Source organism: Hylobates moloch, unplaced genomic scaffold, assembly GCF_009828535.3.
Source record: "Hylobates moloch isolate HMO894 unplaced genomic scaffold, HMol_V3 SCAFFOLD_2, whole genome shotgun sequence".
In the NCBI taxonomy this organism is placed as follows: Eukaryota; Metazoa; Chordata; class Mammalia; order Primates; family Hylobatidae; genus Hylobates; species Hylobates moloch.
The window spans coordinates 29762300-29775601 of NW_026652277.1; the positions used below are offsets into that span (position 1 = coordinate 29762300).

At 37.4% G+C, this 13302-nt stretch overlaps 1 protein-coding gene across 1 annotated transcript in view; it reads left to right on the top strand.

Moving 5' to 3' along the window:
• SLC9B1 (solute carrier family 9 member B1) overlaps nucleotides 1-13302 on the top strand; it is a 139370-nt gene that overhangs the window by 122668 nt on the left and 3400 nt on the right. Inside the window, exon 11 of the transcript XR_009211357.1 lies at nucleotides 11296-11388. The gene's annotated coding sequence lies outside the window, so the exon portion shown is untranslated. The remainder of the gene's footprint in view (nucleotides 1-11295; nucleotides 11389-13302) is intronic.

The following is a 13302-nucleotide window of genomic DNA, read 5'->3' on the forward strand; positions in this document are numbered from 1 at the left end:
AAAATATATATATATATATTTACAAGATAGTATTTTACATTCACAAGAGGACTAGATTTCAAAGTAGAAAGTTTATTTTAATAAAAGAGAGATAAGAAATAATTTTCAAAATAAGGAATTGTGTTTTTGATTAGGAGGAAAATTGTTGTACCTATTCTTTTTATTCTTTATTTATTGAACTTTCTCTAAGTGTCTGTGATATATGTTTATTATACTGAAATAGTCGCCCTTTTAAGGTAGTGTGGCAGATGTTGTTATTTATTTGAAATTTTTTTATTTATAAAAAGTTTTTATAAAAATTTATTAATATAATTTAAAAATTACAACCAGTTAACCATGTGTATGATATTAGTGTTTATAGTATTTAAACAAATAAGGCTGGGCACAGTGGCTCACACCATCCCAGCACTTTGGGAGGCCAAGGCGGATGGATCATGAGGTTAGGAGAGGGAGATCATCCTGGCTAACATAGTGAAACCCTGTCTCTACTAAAAATACAAAAAAACTAGCCAGGCGTGGTGGCAGTTGCCTGTAGTCCCAGCTACTCGGGAGGCTGAGGCAGGAGAATCACTTGAACCCGGGAGGCAGAGGTTGCAGTGAGCCAAGATCATGCCACTGCACTCCAGCCTGGGTGACAGAGCGAGACTCCGTCTCAAAAAAATAAAATAAAATAACAAATAAATACAAGATTGTTGTTTCTTATAAACTTTTTTTGTATCTTTGCCTGTTTTTTCACTGTTTAAGGAATTTTTATTAAAGCAAAATTTTATAATCCAAATTACCTTTCCTTGCTCAGTTATCAATTCTGTTACTTAAAACAGAAGTGACATTCTTAGCTATTCCACACTAACTAACTACAAAATTAAAGGAATGCTTTAAATTTTTATACTTTGCTGAAAATTATTTATCACAGAGTCTGAAAAGCATTACAGTGTTTTTATATTTTATTATTTGGGGAGGATTTTTTGTTTTCAAATCAATAAGTAATCTAGGACTATCATTGCATTTGTTAGATCTGACATTTGCTTGGTATGTAAAGTTCAAAGTTTCCTTTTTAAATTTATTTTATACTTTACAAATTTTTTCCATAGTATTTAAGGTTTTTGATATTGAGATATTTTTCTTCAGTGATGCACAAGTTTCTTTCTGTGGTCCCTGATCAGTTTTAAACAATTGGAACACCAGTGGCACCATTAACTGCTTTCTGGGCAGCCTCTTTAGCTTGGTGGTCTTGTAGTACAGCTATACCTTTGTGAACTTTAGTATAGAGAGGCTCTGGAGATTCAAGCATATGAAGAAGTTCTAAATTACCAATCTCCAACAACATGCCAATGATTTTACCAGCATGACTAGGGCATAGCTTGAAGAAGAGGAAAGAGCCATTCACTTGTTTGCTTTTGCTTTTGAGGAGGAGCAGATGCCATCATGGAAGTCAAAGGTTCTTGACCTTCTACATGAACAGCAGGCTGCTGCATGGTAACTTGGGGCTGTGCATGAAAATGCCATTGAGGATTGTGAGCTTCTATAGCATATTTATACTGTGAAATGGTGCAAATAGCAGGAGTATCTGTAGTAGCAGTAGCGGCAACTGCAGGATGTGCTCCTATTGTCTGTGTTGATATGTTACAACAGCTGTGTTGACATGACTCGTGGAAGCTGTGAAGAAGCTGGTCTCTTACTACTAAATGTAGTGAGCTAGGAGTGGCTTGGGCATATTTTCAATGGATCAGGTCTGGCACCCTGAGCAATTTAGGGAGGATTTGATCTTAGTTGAGCAGTTTGGCTAGGAGAATACTTTGCAGCATGGCTGTCAGTCTGTGGGATAACTGCCATGATGTCAATTGAAGAAGGTGCTGGCTGATAGGGGCTGATTCCCAGGTTGAGCATAGTTTTTACACTTGCCATTCTTTGCACATACTGTACTGGTTAATGAGCTGAGCCTGGTGCTCTTCATTGCTCTTCTTCCCATGGAGTTAATACTATATACAATGGCTCAGTGCCCACGATTCTACCATTCATTTCTGAAAGTGCTTTAGTTGCTTCCTCTGGAGAGGAGAAGCATACACAAATCAAACCTTTTGTTGTGACAACCATCCTTCATAACCTTTGCGTTAGTGATTGTACCAAGTGGAGAAAGTTCTTTCCAGAGACATTCATCAATACCATCAAGATTTTTTGCATAAATGTTAACACTTTGTTATCTGGTGATCCTATACTGCTTGATCTTTTCAAATTTGCACACAAGTTCCATCTGCCATTCTACTTCTTTCTGAGCTTGACCAACATCAATTTGTTTTCCATTGAGCTTCTTTCTGTTCATCTCATCTGTGCATCTTCATGCCTTTCAAAGCTGACAAATCCAAAACCTTTGGGTTTTCCACTTTCATTAACCACTACTTTCACACTTAAGACGGATCCCAACTTGCCAAAGAGATCTCTAAGGCACCTACCATCCATGTCTTCTCCAAAAATCTTCCTGTAAACATTGGTGAACTTTTTGACTCCGAGTTCTGCTTTTCATTGTTTACAAGACTTAATCCAACAAAGACTTTGCTATCATTTAGAAGCATCCATTTCATTTTTTAATAGATCTTTCAGCTGCTTCTGTGTCTCAAAATGTACAATGCCATCACCCTTGAAACCATTTTCACCACAAAGCACCTAATGTGAAAGTGATAGAGACAGGAGGCAGCCAAGGGTCCCCCGGTAAAACCCCACCTTCAAGACTAAAACAGCCTGAAGGCTGATAAACTGGACTGCGGGTCCTGGTTGAAGCCACCCTTTCCCCACTGATTCTGAATAATGCCCACCTGCACACTGGGATTATGGGGTGGGGCCTCGGGAAGTTTGTGCGGTGTGCAGTGGAGAGGAGTCTGGCCTGTTCCCATGTAGTGACCTAGGATTTAATCTATGAGGTGGGCTGGGCGCGGTGGCTCACGCTTGTAATCCCAGCACTTTGGGAGGCCGAGGCAGGCGGATCACGAGGTCAGTAGATCAAGACCATCCTGGCTAACACGGTGAAACCCTGTCTCCACTAAAAATACAAAAAATAAATTATTTCTTCTTCTTGACTAATTATTCTGGCTAGAACTTGAATAGAAGTGGTGAAAATGGGCATCCATCTTGTTTCTGATCTTAGAGAAAAAGCTTTCAACTTTTTACCAGTGAGTATGATATTAGCTGTGGGCCTGTCATATATGTCTTTATTGTGTTACATGGACATTGATACCTAATTTGTTGAAAGTTTTTATTACAGAAAGATGTTGAATTTTGTCAAATGCTTTCTCTGCATCCATGGAGATATTCATATGGTTTTTGTCCTTCATTCTGTTAATGTGTATATCACATTTATTGATTCGTATATGTTGAACCGTCCTTGGGAGGATTTAATCTACTGCTATCTTTCCATAGCTGAAGTAGGCTGCTATCATTTTTTACTTACATCCACATCCTGAGTTGATCTTCCAATGAACAAGCTTAGCTTTTTTCCTCTTTTAGCAATATTGGAACTCCCACATAGCCAGAGTTGCCAGCTGAGGGAGAGAATCTAGTGTCACAATTTTGATAATGTGGGGACCTGGATCACCTGATCATATTGCTTACTTGTGTCCTCTAGTCTTTCTCATGCCCAGTCCTTGATGTGATATGGTTTGGCTCTGTGTCCCCACAAAATCTCATCTCAAATTATAATCCCCACATGTAGAGAGAGGGACCTGGTGGCAGGTGACTGGATCATGGGGGCAGTTTCCCTCATGCTGTTCTCATGATAGTGAGTGAGTTCTCATGAGAGCTGATAGTTTAAAAGTGTTTGGCACATCCCCCCTTGCTCTCTGTCTCTCCTGCTGCCTTGTAAAGAAGGTGCCTGCTTCACCTTTGCCTTTAGTCGTAAGTGTAAGTTTCCTGAGGCCTCTCCAGCCATATGGAACTGTGAGTCAATTAAACCTCTTTTGTTTATTAATTACCCAGTCTTGGGTAGTTCTTTATAGCAATGTGAAAATGGACTAATTCAATGTGCTACTTCTATTTTATTATGATTTGTTGCTGAGCCAGCCTGTCCTTGTGATCTGATAGATCTAACAAGACCAAACTCATGGTGGGAACTTTTAGCCACATGGTCACTTAATATTTGTTGTCAGATAGTCCATCTCTACCTAGATGCAGTAGCATGCTAGGACCTATTAAAGTACACAATTATGCTATATATTTATACAATATACAATTACTTGCAGATAGCATGACCGTGCTAGTGAACCCCACAAGACTATGTGTGAATCTTCTATTAGGGTTTGCTATAAACTCTACATGGTGCTTTTTCCAACTGCATATACTTCTAATACCATAGAGCCTACTAGATTGTATGGCTCAAACAGTAGGGCTGCTTGCACTGGATCCTGGACCTGCTGCAGAGGCCTTTTCTGCCCTAAGCTTTTGTCAAAGGTGGCAGCCTTCTGTGTCACTCAGCAAATGTGTCAGAACAGTATTCCTTAGTATAGGGGGACCAATGGGCCCCCTAAAATCTTCTGCTACTGGTGTCACAGGTCCTTAAATCTTCAGACGATTTTCTCTCTCAGGGATGCATGTGTCTCACCAGGCCATCCAACATGCTATTTCTTACCCAGTCTATTTTAACTGGTAAATAAAATGGACAAATGTAACATTCTACAGAATATCCAGACAGCTCAGGTCTCTGGACTACATTAGGACAGAGAGTCAAAGAACTAATATACATCTTGGACAAGTCTCTAAATGTATGCTGTTGTCCTTCCCATGAATGTGAATTGCTTCTGGTAAATTTCACACTAAGAACTGCTTCAGTTATTTTACATGTATATTGATCTGTAATCTTTTCGTTTTCATTCAATTTTAAGCATGTTCTAATTTTTATTATAATTTCTTCTTGCTTCCATGAATCATTTGGAAGCTGTTTTTAGTTTCTAAAATTCATGGATTACTTTTGGATAAGTTTTTGTTATTGATTTCTAATAGTACTATTACACATTTGTTATACCAATGTAAATATTTGATACTACCTTTAGGCCTAATATCTGGTCAATTTTTGTAAATACTGCAAGTGTGCTTGAAAAGAATAGAAATTCTTTAACTGTTGATTAGCCTTACTAATTTTATGTTTATTTATTCAATTACTAAAAATGAATTGTTAAAATCTCTCACTGTGTTTGTGGATTTTTTTATTGCTCATTCCAATTCTAATTTTGGCTTTATTTATTTTGAGACTACATTATTAGGTATCCACAATTTTATAAAAATTAAGAAAAAATTAGAAAAGTTTAGAAAAAAATTAGAAAAATATAGAAAAAGATGTGACAGAAGCACACATGGGCTTTATCAGGATGATCTCTTGTCAGGTTTGTATCCTGGGGAAGGCCTTCACAGCAAGAGATGGACCAGAGGATTGAGACAAGGGAGCCACCACTCAGAAGGGGAGGAGGGCAAAGGAACTCCTGAGGGAGGAAAGGATCAGAGAGGAGGCTTTCATGTCTCAGTGATATCACTCAGCAGCATGGCATGGAGTCTGTAGTTCACAGAGTTCCAAAGAGCAGAAGCAGCTTGGGGTCTTTACAGCCTAGAGTTTATCTGTGGCAAGCAGATTTTGGACGTAGTTTCCCAGGGCATGTAAATCACGCAGGCTCTAAATGCCTACAAATCTGCATGTCTGGGCTATGTTTAACACCAGTGGATGTTTAAAAATTTGAGTTTGGTGCCAGTTGGCTTTTGAGCTAATGGGTCTCAGCTTGCTGTGAAGAAATAACCTAGGCGCCAATACACCGAGGCCATCCTTGTCTCATTTACGTTATATGCAGTGACTCTATCCTTTTTTGCTCACGATTGTTTTATTCATTTCTTTTAGATTTGTTTACTGAGATTATTTGGTAGGTAAGATTTCAGTTTATTGTAGTTTGCTAATTCATTATTCAAAGTGTTCTAATAAAAATTTTGCTCCATCCTTAGTCCCCATTTAAACAAAGCTGCTGTGGGTAAGGTCATCGATGGCCTTCGTGTTATCAAATCCGTTTTGTTAAGAGAATTTTAATGTTTAAAATTTTCTTATGTGTACACATGTTTAATTTATGTAATTTCAAAACGGGGTATCATACATGGAATTTGGTAGTTTTCTTTCATTTTTTGTTCACTTACTCTGTTTCTTAATGCTTTACTTTAACCCACAAAGCAATGTCCCCAATATTTATTATGTATAACTGATATTCACATAAAACATATTTTGTCATTAAGTGTTATCTTTTTCCACATATGTGTTCCTGTCTTTAGTCTTCTATTTTCTCTCTCTCCCGCTTCTCTCCTACCCTTCCTCTCTCCATTTATGTACGTATTTAAATCATTTTAAAAATCATTTTATGCGTCACTTCAAAGCCTTCAGTGTAAATTGAGGGTCCAATTTTGTTTTCTTTGAATTGTTTATTTTCATATATTAATTTTTCATCTACATGTAGATTCTCAATTTTTTACCACTCTTGCTTATTCTTAATTAATACAATTGTTTTTCTTAATTGATCAATTCCAACAGTTCTATAGTAGGTGCCGATATCTGGTGAGAAAAGTTCCTCTTAATAGTCTTTTTTTGGTACAATTTTCTGACTATTCTTCTACATGAACTTTAAGATAATTTAATCCAATTTTAAAATGCTTTTGTGATTCTAATGTGAATTTAATTGAATTTATATATAATTTTAGGAGATTTATGTTTTTACAAGAGCTTTGTTTGTTTTTTTGAGACAGGGTCTCACTTTGTCACCCAGGCTGGAGTGCAGTGGTGGGATCTCAGCTCACTGAAGCCCCAGCCTCCCACCTCAGCCTCCCAAGTACCTGGTTCTATAAGCATGCGCCAAGCCCAACTAGTTTTTTGTTTTGTTTTGTTTTGTTTTGTTTAGAGATAGCATTTCACAATTTGCCCTAGCTGGTCTTGAACTCCTGGGCTCAAGCAGTCCTCCTGCCTCAGCCTCCCAAAGTGCTGGGATTACACGTATGAGCCACTGCGCCTAGCCTCATCTGTTTCTTATTCAATAGCTTTTGGTAACATTTTTATAGTTTTTTTCTTATAGATCTTCTTTCTTGGTGAATTTATTTTACCTTTATTATTTTTGTTATTGTGAATATTTTTACCATTAGCATTTCAAGGTGCTTATTGCTAATATATTTTGTATTATCATCTTATTTCCAAATACCTTACCAATATCCCTCTTTAAAACATTTGAAAGTTCTGTTTTTCCTAATCTCTGTGATTTCCTAGGCATATAATCATACCCACAAAAAGTTTTCTATATATTTATACTATTATTTCATTTAAAAATCTTGTTACATTCATGGATCCTCCAAGATAATCTTTAATAACAAATAATGACAGCAGCTATTCCTACTGGTTCCTTGTTTTAATTGAAACGTTCTTTTATGACTTAAAATAAACTTGTTTTGTAGGCGTTTCATAAATAATGGTTATGTTTAGACACTTTCCTTCAATTTCTATTTTACTCAAGAATCTTCATTAGGAGTGGATGTTTAATCTTAACAATAGCCCTCTCAGCATCTATTGATATAATCACATTTTTCTCTTCTTTGATGTCATTTATGTAATTGTATTACTATAGTTAACTGATATTGAAATACCCATGAATTCCTGAAATACAATGCTCTTTGCGTACTGTATTACTCTTTTTTGTTGTTGCAATTATTGATAACAGTGCTGGGTTTTTATTTAGAATATTCATTCATATGTATAAGTCAGATTGGTCTATAGTTTTGGTTTTTTGTTTTTTTGTTTTGAGACGGAGACTTGCTCTGTCACCGAGGCTGGAGTGCAGTGGCGTGATCTTGGCTCACTGCAACCTCTGCCTCCTGGGTTCAAGCTGGGATTACAAGCAGGCACCACCATGCCGGGCTAATTTTTGTATTTTTAGTAGAGATGGGGTTTCGCCGTATTGTCCAGGCTGGTCTTGAACTCCTGACCTTAAGTGATCCACCTGCCTTGGCTTCCCAAAGTGCTGGGATTACAGGTGTAAGCCACTGCACCTGGCCTATAGTTTTGTCTTGTGTTTATCAGGTTTTCATATTAATGCTGCACTGCCTATGTGAAATGAATTGGATTTTCCTTTTTTAAAAAATTTGGGATACTTTAACATTGGAATTATCCTTCTTGCAACCCTAGTACTTTTTAAATTATGGATTTAAAAAAATCACTTTACATTCTCTTCTTTGTAACTGGTCTATTAACATTTTAAATTTCTTCTTGGATTAGTTTTGGTCATTTATATTTTTCCAGAAAATTACCCATTTTCTCTAGATTTTCCAATGTGTTGCTATATAGTTGCATGCAGCATTTCAAAGTGAATCTTTCTTTTTTCTTTTTTCTTTTTTTTTTTGAGATAGTCTTGCTCTGTGGCCCAGGCTGGAATGCAATGGCACGACCTTGGCACAGTGCAACCTCTGCCTCCTGGATTCAAGCGATTCTTCCACCTCAGCCTCCCAAGTAGCTGAGATTACAGACATCCGCCATCATGCCCAGCTAATTTTTGTATTTTTGTAGAGATGAGTTTTCACGATGTTGGCCAGGCTGGTCTTGAACTCCTGACCTTAGGCGATCTGCCGCCTTGGCCTCCCAAAGTGCTGGAATTAATTACAAGGTGTGAGCCACCGCATCTGGCCCTCAAAGAGAATCTTTCTACCTTCATCTTATTTTACTTCTTGGTAGCATTCTACAGAGTTGAAGATTGTACTTGTGAGTTTTGAGTTTCTTGATTTGTTGAATGGATGTGATTAATTTATATCTTTAGTGTGATCATGCAGAGAAATGTATGAGGGTTAGTGACAGAAAATTACAGGAAATCTGAAAATTTAATAAATTGTTAACATTTTCATTTTCTCACTAGTACAGGGTTCATCTCAGTAATTATGAAATGTACTACCCTCTTTTCCTTTTCTATATTATTTTGAAAATTACAGCCTTTTTATAGAGATCAGAAATGTGTTAACATTATGGCTGATCTATCTGACAAGAGTATTCTAAGAAAACAGTATCACAAATATACTTTCTCACCATAATTGTTCAAAACAGAAATTTTGTAAGCAAAGAATCAAGCATTTAAATCAAAGGAAAGTTAGAGTGATGTCATCTCTGGTTGAAAAACACAGTCTTTCTAAACAGATTTTCAATGTCCTTCAAGACCATAACTAATATAAAATTATACAATTGCTAATAATATGAACCGTACACTTTTTATATTAAAATGATGCTTGCTACAACATGACTTTACTAAATTGGATTTCTGCAAAAGATAAAACACCAGGCATGGTTGCACACGCCTGCAATCCCAGCACTTTGGGAATGCTGAGGCAGGGAGGATCACTTGAGTCCAGGACTTCAAGACCAGCCTGGGTAACACAGTGAGACTCTGTCTCTTAGAAAAGTACAAAATTAGCCAGGCATGATGAAGCATGACTGTAGTCTCAGCTACTTGGGAGGCTGAGGTGGGAGGATCGCTTGAGCACAAGAGGCTGAGGCTGCAGTGAGCTAGGATCACGCCCCCGCACTCCAGCCTGGGTGACAGGGCCAGACATTGTCTCAAAATATATGAAAGTAGATAAAATTAGTTTACTTGCTGAACATGATCAAATATAGCAACTTTCCAGTAAAAGACTATTAGGACAAACTATGTTAACACAACCTCAGATGATGCAGCATAATTAAAACAAAACAAAACAGCTTTGGGCATATTCTATACTCCAACCTCTGTGTTGCAAAGGGACTATATGGCCAACTAGGTGTTGAGGCAGTCACAGAACTGCTGCACATGTGGTTTTTAAACATGATTTTTAATTCCCCCTAAAGTGGAAGAAGTCATCTAACAAAATTTACTATGACTTAAATTGCTACTGCTTTAGTTTTCCTCAAACTTTAACAAAATAAATTATGTAGTAAATTATAGTCATTAAGCTTGAAAAATGTTTCAATTGAATGGGAAAACTTCCTGTGATAAAGCCTCCAATCATCAAGGAATAAGTCAATATATTTTACGCATAAATTTTCCAACATGTTAAGCACTAAGCTTTTAACTAAATAGCTAAGGGGAGCCGGGCGCGGTGGCTCACGCTTGTAATCCCAGCACTTTGGGAGGCCGAGGCGGGCGGATCACGAGGTCAGGAGATCGAGACCACGGTGAAACCCCGTCTCTACTAAAAATACAAAAAATTAGCCGGGCGTGGTGGCGGGCGCCTGTAGTCCCAGCTACTCGGAGAGGCTGAGGCAGGAGAATGGCGTGAACCCAGGAGGCGGAGCTTGCAGTGAGCCGAGATCGCGCCACTGCACTCCAGCCTGGGTGACAGAGCAAGACTCCGTCTCAAAAAAAAAAAAAAAAAAAAAGCTAAGGGGAAATTGTTACCACCAAATGCAACACATATCCTGCCTTTTTAAATAACACATACTTACTTATCTTGATTCCAATTCATCACTAAATATCACTTGTATAATTTGATCACAGTGATGTCCTCAGAGACGGTTGTATGCAGAATCTTATGAATCGTCTCAAGCTGCTATGCTTTTAATGTTCACCTTAAATTTATTTTTGTTCCCCTGCCTTACTGTCAGCTGCCACATTTTATAGTTCACCCCTTCTGCGAGACCCTTTCAATACTTGTGATTTGTTAAGAAGCAGAAATCAGATAACCAAACTTGTTAGAATTCAGTGTGAAGTAAGAATAAGTAGACTCTGGGTAGCTGCTGCCTCTACCATTAAAAAATTTTTAAAAAGAAGACTTTTCAATTACCATTTAATTTGAACTTGACTTACCTAGACTACTGTTAGTCGATATTAGTTTAACAGAGGGAAAATTGTTAATAAAGTAGATGTAATATGTAAACACATACATCATTGCCTTGTTCCGGATCTATCAATGATTTCATACTTTGACTATATCTAAATTACCTGCTTTTCCTGGCCTTCTAAGTGGTCTTTAATTCAGCCCTGCTTTCCATGGGTCAAATTTCCTACAATGCTGAGATGTTTATATTGGTTTCCTCCTGTCCTATGAACTTCGTACTGATTTCTGCCCCAATAAATTTGATTAGATGAAGAAAAAAAAAGACTTTTTTTTTTTTTTAAGATAGAGTTTCACTCCTATTGCCCAGGCTGGAGTGCAGTGGCACGATCTTGGCTCACTGCAACCTAGGCCTCCTCAACTCAAGAGATTCTTGTGCCTCAGCCTCCCAAGTAACTGGGACTACGGGTGCGCCACTGTGCCCAGCTAATTTTTGTATTTTTTTTGTAGAGATGAGATCTCACCATGTTGCCCAGGCTGGTATGGAACTCCTGAGACCAAGTACTCCACCCACCTCAGCCTCCCAAAGTGCTGAGATTACAGGTGTGTAGTCACTGCACCAAGCCAATGAGGCACTCACTTCTGAATAAAGTACAAGCATTAGTAACATCTCCCCTGGTCTTTTCAGTTTGGTTATGCTGCCACAACTGAATTCTAAATGGGTTAAGTATTACACAATTAGTTAGGTTTCTTTGGTAGGTATCAAATAAAACATCCACATAATTCTTAAGAACCTTGTCAAATAGTGGAATTTACAAACTCTCTATACAGATTCTGATAGCACATTTCTATTGGAAGACTATGGAATCACAATGAGGAAGGTAGTACTATATAGATCAGCAGCTGGCTTAATTGGCTTCCTGTAACTTATTAACAAATTAGGTTACAAAATACAAAGGCAACTTAATGAATCATCATATTTGGCATTGAACTCAAAGCTGAATTGTATGAATTGTGAGGTGCTTTCCATAATTCAACTTGCTTAATTACCCATATGAATGAATCATTCATACCTCAAGCCTGCTAACACTTTTGGATACCTGATGTTTATGTAATTGTGGTGCTCATTTGCTGAGTAAGGCATGAGTAGTTTCCTAGGTAAGCAGAAGCAGCCCTCAAAACAATCATAATGTGACACAGTAACAACAGGGCTGTATTTTGAAGGCTCTAGAAACCCAAGAGGTATTTCAAGAGCCAAGTTACTTTTTTTTTCTTTTACCACTTATCCTCAAGTTCTACAAGTTACTTATACTGTATCAATTCAAATACATTTGGTTATTAGATGTCTATTTTTTAAAGATGGACAAGATAAAATTGTGTGAATTTACAAGAAGTAATGGAAACTGCTAATAATGCTTATTTAAAGGAGTTATTAAAGCAACAGCTTACTACCAACCCTAGGCTTCTAAAAAATTTGCACAGGTGGGAAAAGATATGGGCATAGCTCTTAGCATATTTTAACAACTGAAAATGTGGCAGGGAAAAAGTTTTTATTCTGAGAGTATAACCATCTTACTTTTGGGGTATTAAAATTACCTTTTATGAGATAATTAATTTTCAATGTTATTTGACAAAATTCAAAGTTGGTCATTCATTTTAGTCTCATTTTTAGTAAATTTGCCTCCTGTCAAATCTAAGTTATGGGAACCACTAGAACATGTGTGAAAACAAGTTGCTGTGAGATGCAGTGATAGATTTTACAAAAAGAAAAGCATTTCATGACCACAGACCAGGATATCCAAAATTTTGGTGAGGTGGATTTTTTCCAAAGTCTGGTGACCAACTGTGGAAAAATAATTGGTTAATCTGACAGTAAGGCCCCTTAACAGTGTTGAAGAAAATGTATCCAAAAAAGTACCCAGAGTCAAAGAAGTGAGAGCAATGCTGTATTTATCCCCCACTGACATATGAGGAAAGAACAATAATTTTGGACATACACCTTGTAAAACTTCTCAAAAACCAGACTACATTTCTAACTCTAAAATACATGCTGCTGGTCATGAAGATGTTACAATCATATAATTGAACCTACTGACATTACATGTAATAAATTAAAAACCCAAGTACCATGCTTAGTGTAGTGTCTGGTACATACAAGTGCTCAATAACAATTAGTTTTATTTCTAGAAGGATTACCTCTCTCTGCCTCTTGTACCTTCTTATAAAAAGCAAGCAAAGTGAACTGAATAAATTGTATCTTAAACAGACTAAAGAAAAGCTTTTGTATTATTTCTCTTTTCTCAACTAAGCAGTTTCCATAGTGCCCAGCAAGGTCTCAGAAACGCACTCAGTGAAGGGGGTTAAATGATAACTCTTTCAGAACAGAAAGGATTCCCTACAGAGCCCAGCAGAGGCAGAGCACTATGTTGCCCAGCCTGGCCTTGAACTCCTGGGCTCCGGCATTGCAGCCATCCTCCCACCTCAATCTTCCCAGCAGTTTGGACTATAGGCCTGTGC